This window comes from Lolium rigidum, chromosome 2 (genome assembly GCF_022539505.1).
Source record: "Lolium rigidum isolate FL_2022 chromosome 2, APGP_CSIRO_Lrig_0.1, whole genome shotgun sequence".
Classification (NCBI taxonomy): Eukaryota; Viridiplantae; Streptophyta; class Magnoliopsida; order Poales; family Poaceae; genus Lolium; species Lolium rigidum.
Window position 1 is genome coordinate 136976761 of NC_061509.1, and position 7629 is coordinate 136984389.

Genomic DNA, 7629 nt, shown 5'->3' on the forward strand with positions numbered 1-7629 from the left:
CTCGATGTGTAGTATATAACACCACATAAGATAGGGTTATATCGTGATACTTAGCACGAATATGTGGATTTCTACTATTTGTCTTAACATTTACCCGAATTGCACAATTGCAATGAGATAAACTTGAAACAAAATGGCCTGGGATAGTTGAAGTTAACCTAGTTTTCTTTGGAAGTACGAACTTAGCTTCCATTTTGGTTGAGGACTATTTCACATGGTATATCCGGGTTCTAACCTTGCTACTCTTAACTCATAACAATTGGAATATTGCTCCGATACTTCAAAGTGTTTCTACCATAAACATATGGTCTTGATGTGCTTGGCACACTTCCCATTGTTTTGAAGCACAAATCTTACACTATTGTTTTGCACTTGGCTTCTTATTGTACTCCTCTTAATTAATTATGAGGTTCTAGTCCATCACATAATGATTCTCAGGTGAATCATATATGATTTCTATCTCTATCATGTAAGTAGGCATATTTTATTCCTATCTCTCTTCCTTACCTCCCATGATTGACTCATCATGGTCTATACTACCTCACATAACTCAGAGTTACCACTTACTATCAATTGTTTCACATGTCTAGATAATTTTACTTACTCATTACTTATCTGGGTCTACATCTTCTATTAGGATATCTTAATTATCTTCATCACTTGATATTACTCCTGTTACAGGTCTGGATAATTTTATTTAATCATAAATGTGTTGGTACACATCTTCCAATAGGATATCTTCCTTATGGTTGTATCCTCTCTTTAGACTACCATGTATTGTATACCAATTGTGATCTACTAATCTATTGTTTTAGGACTTCACGGTGTACTACATGTTTGGGATTAGCTAACTAACTTTATTTTATCTTGGTAAGCTAGATAAGAAATGTTGACTCAAGTGTGTCAGGATTATTCTCAAGTGAATATCCATCTCAAGTCATAAAAATATTTGGTTTACCTAGGACAACTACCTATAGACACTACCAATCCTATAGGTCTCCTTTAAAGGGTTTTAATCCTAAGGTCAAAGCATTTGCTCTGATACCAACTGTGGTGACCCGGCATACCACTGCATGGTGTAGTATGCAAGTCCGATATAACACCAATGAAACACCGTTCCACTAGTATTATATCGCTCGTAGTGGTACAACGAAAACATATGCGGGTCCAAGGCATGTCTATAGAATTACATACGGACTCGTTACATAAGATCAGACACAGCCTCCTACTATACAATGAGGTAAATCCGCAAATAAACTCCAGAAGAACGACTCGTAGACTAGTCTTATCACGAACTCTATTTGTAGAGTATTTAACTAGCTAAAGAGGCTAAGAATAGATTCTAGCTAAGTAGGAGCTAGGTTTAGGAAACTAGTTCCCTTCTATGGCTAAACTAGGTTTTTACCTTGATGTATGTGGTATTTGACTCCTCTGACAGGGTCTTGTCTCTTGAAGTAGTTGTTGACCCCTCGGCCTTCGAGTTGCACTGTAGATACTCCTTCGATGCCTCCATATCTAAGCAGGGGATTTAAGAGTGGGATGAGTACGAGCGTACTCAACAAGTTCATTATAGGAAAGAGGTGTTTAATGCACTAGCTACGAGCATTAGACCGTAAAGTCTAATACCAATGCAAGTTTTCATAACCATTTCTTCAAAAGGTTGCTTTTATTCGGAAGAACTATGTCCGTCAGCCTTCACCGGTTTACTAGAACTTCATGGAGCTCCTTTCCGGCCGCGTTCGCAGCTCCATATCCCGAACGGGGAGTGACGAGTCACGATTCATTACACTCTGCAGAGGTGTGTTGCTTTACCCATAAGAGATCTTAACCTTGGTGCCAACCGAGTCTAGTTCTCGTCCACACTTCCTTTGGTGTGAGGCCCGGTATAAGGTCATAGCCAATCATATTCCTCCGCTACCTCATACACCCACCCGTTGATGCAAACTCCGACCCTGGGTCCTCGCCGTGCTCTTATACCAACTAAGGACGGCCCCGACCACGACAACAGTTCGGGTCTCTACCATGAACTCCTTCGCCGGCAGCTGCAACCCATCATAGACCGCAATAACCGTGGGGACTTCATCGGGACCCCCACCCTACCACTTGTCCTCTCTTGGATCAAGGGTACCACTTGTCCTCTCTTGGATCAAGGGTCTACGGTAAAGCGCATCCGTTGATGTACAAGAGGTGGAAATACAATTGACTATTCCGTCCCACTCCGGATCTTATGGTTAACACGGGTATTACGGCACAAGAATCACTGGACGACATTTGTTGTTTAATCCTAGATGGATATAAACCCTTGCAATGGAACCTCCACCATATCAACACAATCCATGGTTCCATTGCCCACCACATAGTCATATTCATAGTTATGAAAATAGTGGTTTTGGTTTTTATGCAATAGTGATAATCATAGTACTTTGCAAGTAATTTGATAAAGATACTCAAATGACATGAGCAAGTGATGAACTTGCCTTTCTTGACTGCAAGATTATGCAGGCAAGGTCTTCGATACAAAATAACTCCAAATTCTGAAATAGCATCATCGTCCGGTAAGGACGATGTTTAGAAGATTGGCAAGGATGCAATAATGCATAAGTATGAGATGCAATCGCTCTAAGCGTGACCTAACCCCAATAATTTAGGATTAGTGACTTGGAATGATTTGTTTAGGGTGTGTTGCACTTTTAAAGTGGATTCACAAACAAGATCTTATTAGGGTTTTAGGTTGATTTAACCATGTCATACAAGTTGACTGATAATGTATAATAATACAATAGCATAAAATTTCTTATACTTGGTACACTTTAAATAAAAGGCAATGCTTCTTTAATGCTTATTGTAAATGGTTTGATGATTATTTTATATGTCTTAAAAAAATAATCACTATTGAAGAACATATTACCTTATGATAAGAAGTATTTCAGTTTAAGAATTAGTTACTTTTAGGGTTTACTATTATTCTCAATTGAGTGTCCTAAGTAGGTATCATATATATGAACTGCTCATTTAAGATATTATTAAGTGGTAATAACTTAAGCTAGGTTGGAATAGCAGTGGTATTAAGGATTAAGGTTTGACGTCATGCTCCTAATGGTACACCAATTGGAATGATCACATGCTAACGAGTTACAGTTATATATATCCTAGGTATATGAGTTAACTTTATAACTTAGGATGAATTTCTACAAATAACATATATTTCTAGTTATGACCTTCTACTTAAGGTCCAACCACAAAGGTTTTACTTACAATTATCAAACATACATGGTAAGTCAAACAATTCAATTTGGCTCAAAAATGTGTAAGTCATGCGGATTAAGTCGTTGTCGGGTTCTTGGTCTTTAGATGTGAGTATAAACTCATATTCTTGTTTTTTTTTTACGGATAGTAACTTATTTATTTGTAGGTTTAAGAAACTTAATGTTAGGGCTTTAGGAATTCCCTAAAGGATTACATTGTGTGGATTTAATTAACTATCTTAAGCTAAAGAAAATATTCAATAAATATGTATAAGTTAGTACTGGAATATAATTTAGAATTATTTACTATTTATTCTACTATGGAATTTTTATATGATTAATTAAACATCAAAAGGCTATGTTTTATTTATTAAATTGTGTTTAACCCTTAAAAATATTTATTACATGATTAAGGTTGAAATAATATTTTAAATGTTTAGACATTCTATTTTACTTTTACTTCTTATAAAATATTTTTCTAGGAATTTTAAAGTAACTAGAATTGAATTTAAGTTCTTAAGATTTTATTATAATAATTAACTTGACTTAAAATGATATCAATATTAGTTTGTAACATGAATAATGTTCCTAACGTTTTCTTTATTTTAGATAACAACTTAGGTTTATTGTTAAGTATTTTAATGTGTAAAGTAGGATGCACTAATATAAGAGTATGCTACATATTTTAGTTGGATTAGGGACACACGTACACATTTGGTGGACTACTTATATTAGGCTTAAAGTAAATTGGGTCAGCTAGTATTCACGTACAAATACTACACTAGTTTATTATTGGGCTGAAGCTAATTTGGCTTAGTTTCAAACATACATGCACATGGTCCGGTTGGAAGCTATACGCACGAGTCGAGCCCAGCTCAACTCAGCCCCTCGCTCTCCAATTCTTTTTTTTTTTTTAGTAGCTCCACACACGCACACGCACTTGCGATTCACCTCTCGCTCGCGACCTGGCCGCCGCCTCCTGCCGCTCCGGCCGCCGCCGGCCGCATCAGCCGCCGCTGACCGTCGACGCTGCTTCACCATCTCCTCCTCCACCAAATCCCTACCGGCGTTCTCTCTGTATGCCCCACCTCACGTGCGCCCCGCAGCAAACCCTAGCCGTGGCTCGGGCTCGTCGATGCAGACGCGATGGTCGCCGGTCCTGGCTTCCACTCGCGATCCCCTGTTGGCGCCGCCGCGTCGCCGTCCGCCCCAGCCGCTTCCGGCCCACTCCGGCGCCGCCGCTGGTCGGTTCTGCTCCACCTCCTTATGCTCCACGATTCCCCGCTCTTCGATTTGATTTACATGGCATGTCGCTCGCCCTCGATCCCGGGAACCCTAGTGGGCACCGGTGATTCTCCCGCCGCCGGCCTTCGCTCCGGTCGATACCGTCCGCCTCCAACGCCGCCGTTTCTCCGTCTTGCTGTCCCCCCATCAACTCCCCACCTATGCATCTCCTACAGCACTGCATACTCATTCGACGGCAACCCTGGCCATGGGGTTCGACATGGTTTCCGGTCAATTCGGCCGGCCGTCGGCTGTCTCCAGCGCCGCCACGCAAACACGCGACACGGGTCGACCTCCGCCCTCTCCTCACTTCTGTGACGCCGCTACTCGCACCCTCGCCCCGGGCTAACCTTCTCTGGTTCTGCGGTGATGTGGTGGTGGGGCTGGTGTGGGGATTGGTTTTGGTGGTGATGTACATGTGGGGAATGCTGCTGCTGATGTTGTGTTGCTGGGAGTGGTGGTGATGTGCTGCCCATCGTATCCTCGACGTCAGCGGAACGGTGCTGCGTACGCAACCCCGGCGGTGACTACTTTGTCTTCCTCCATTACGACACTGTGAGCTATTTCCACTCTTCTCTCGCTGTCTATGACCTTGTGTTAATCTAGATGGTCCTAGTGGCTTGGTTATTAACTTGCTGATAAGTTGGTTATGCCATTACTGGTCTATATATTCTGGGATAAGACATATCAATGTGGTTGGCCTATTTCTGATTAACTGTGCTACCTGTGGTATTTCACTTTGGAGGATTTAATCATCCCAGACCTGTATGGTTTCAGTCCCATTATTACTGTCAAGATGGAAGATTAACTTCAGTTAACTTCTATCCTGAGCTCTTCAACATGCTTATATATGAGTTCAGGTTTAGTGGCTTAAAAACTTGTTTGCTGATATGTTGGCGGAATGCATAACTTGGGTATGAATCACCTGTGGTTTAGAGGTGAACTTGCATGCATGCTTATTGTAGTGTTACTGCTGGATTTAGATGGTCTGGAGGATTATCTGATCATGTTCAGGGTGGTACAGTATAAATGAATGTGTTGTACAAAGTGGATGCTTGGCCAGTTTACTGGACATGATTATTAGCTGGGTTTCTCTCACAAATCTAACTGCCCTCACAGATGGTTTCTCTCTTTCTAAATGCAAACTGATAAGAACAAAGCCTATGCTTGATTTCCTTGTTTGGCTGATTTATTCATCCAGGTATATATGTTGTTATGTTGCCGCGGTACATATATTTGATAAGAACAGATACTCCTACTCTTGATTGGGCTTATTTGAGCTGTTTCTCTAGTTCTTGCCTTCTGCTGGTAGTTACTAAATCATGAGCATACATGATTTAGCTCCACGTGTGGTACCAAATGATGAATTTGAGCTTATGGTGGCATTTGCTTCTGTCTATGCCATCAAGTGATATTCACTCAATGGTATAGTCTTGGGGAAAATATTGCGTAAGTTCACAGATGGATTTAAATGTGGGTCGATGTATTTGGAGGGTATTGCAGTAGGTGGTCTTGCTGATTGCCACTGCAGTGCTTCCAAAACCTCTTAAAAGTTGTAGAAAATCTTTTGGGTTAGTATATGATGCCTTTGGCTTAACCCAGATCTGATGGTGTTTTAAATTGGGTTGAACTTGGTAGCTTTTGTAGTTGTGGTAATCTGGTGCTAGTCACTTTTGCTCCTGGTTATGTGTTGATACTTTGTAACTATGCATACAGCTGGATCTTGAGCTAATATGGCTTGGTACCATTTATTCTACTCTATTTAAGTTGCCAGTTTTATTCAGGTTTAATACCAAGTGATGATAAAAACATTCAAACATTGATGTTTGATGCTTTTCCTAGATTTACTTGTCTACATGCTATGCTGGAACTAATCTGTTTCGAGTTTGAGATTTGTACCTCACTCCAGCTCCTAGACAAAGTGTGTGTTAATCTGATTCAAGCTTCTGGTCTTGATGAGCTTCTCCTCCTTGAGCTGAACATGCTCCTCTTGACTCCTAGTATGTCACCACCATCTGGCTACTAGTTACTGATCTTGCAGCTCTAGCTTGGTTGTGGTGATGCCCTGCTTCTTTCATGGTTGCTTTCTGATGTTATCTAATGGTCTGCTAAAGAACAGTTGCTGTTCTTGGGCTGCTCTTGTTCTATCATGGATAATGTGCTAAACACTTGTGTGCTGCAAGGGATGTCTCTTTTATATGGTGTTCTGGAGTTGTGGTTGGTCGACACCTATGCCATGCAAAGGGGTGTGTGTGCTGCCTGCATGCCCGCTGTGAGTTCAACCTGATCCATACCCCCTTGTGGATGTAGTCAATTCGGTATTCCTTGCTTGCTAGAGCAAGGCACGGCTAAGCAAGATATTTCTGTTATTCTTCTATTTAATTTTTAACCTTGCTACTTGGCATTACCTTTGCCTTTTGTTTTCTTGGTCTTTTTTGCAGGGCTCACTTCAACAAAAGAGGAGGACATTCAACATTTAGTTTAGGATATAATGTCTTTTCCTTATACTTGTAATTGTAATTATATTTTTATTCTTTATTCAATTTTGTAAAGACTTTGTATTATTGTGCAAAATTAATAAAATTGTATGTTCCCTATTCTTGAAATCCTTATTATTGTCATATTCCTAATTCAAACATAATTCAAACATAGTTTCAAACATAGTTTGAATTATAATTAGAAAGTTATAATTTCAACTGAACTTTCAATTCAAATTCTTATTTGAATTTATTGTATATGGTTGTTTGGAATTTAAATTTTTGTTCAAATAATTATTTAAATTGTTGTAATTCATATTTGAATTGAATTGAATTTGTGTTCCCAAAACCTTCAAAATTGGCAAAGGTCTTGTCGAAGTTTATCGCACCCACATCGATGACTAACTCAATTCCACCGATGCAAGAGAAACCTCGATCACTTTGACGGTTTTAAACAAATGCGCGAAAATTTCCCGGATTTTCCATGCATGAATGCAATGCACACATCTGTTTCCTATCTTTCTGTAACCCCAAATCCTGGTATATTACAGATAGAGATCCCCAAAACCCGAAGGAATTGAGTTGTTTTTTAAAGCTACACTAACTACGCTCCAAATATACTT

General features: G+C 39.9%; 1 long non-coding RNA gene across 1 annotated transcript; it reads left to right on the forward strand.

Moving 5' to 3' along the window:
* Positions 1–4243: 4243 nt before the first annotated feature.
* On the forward strand, positions 4244–7129 carry LOC124692400. The gene is made up of 2 exons (XR_006999497.1): positions 4244–6801; positions 6971–7129. It is a non-coding gene; the product is annotated as an uncharacterized LOC124692400 (long non-coding RNA).
* The last annotated feature ends 500 nt before the right edge of the window (positions 7130–7629 follow it).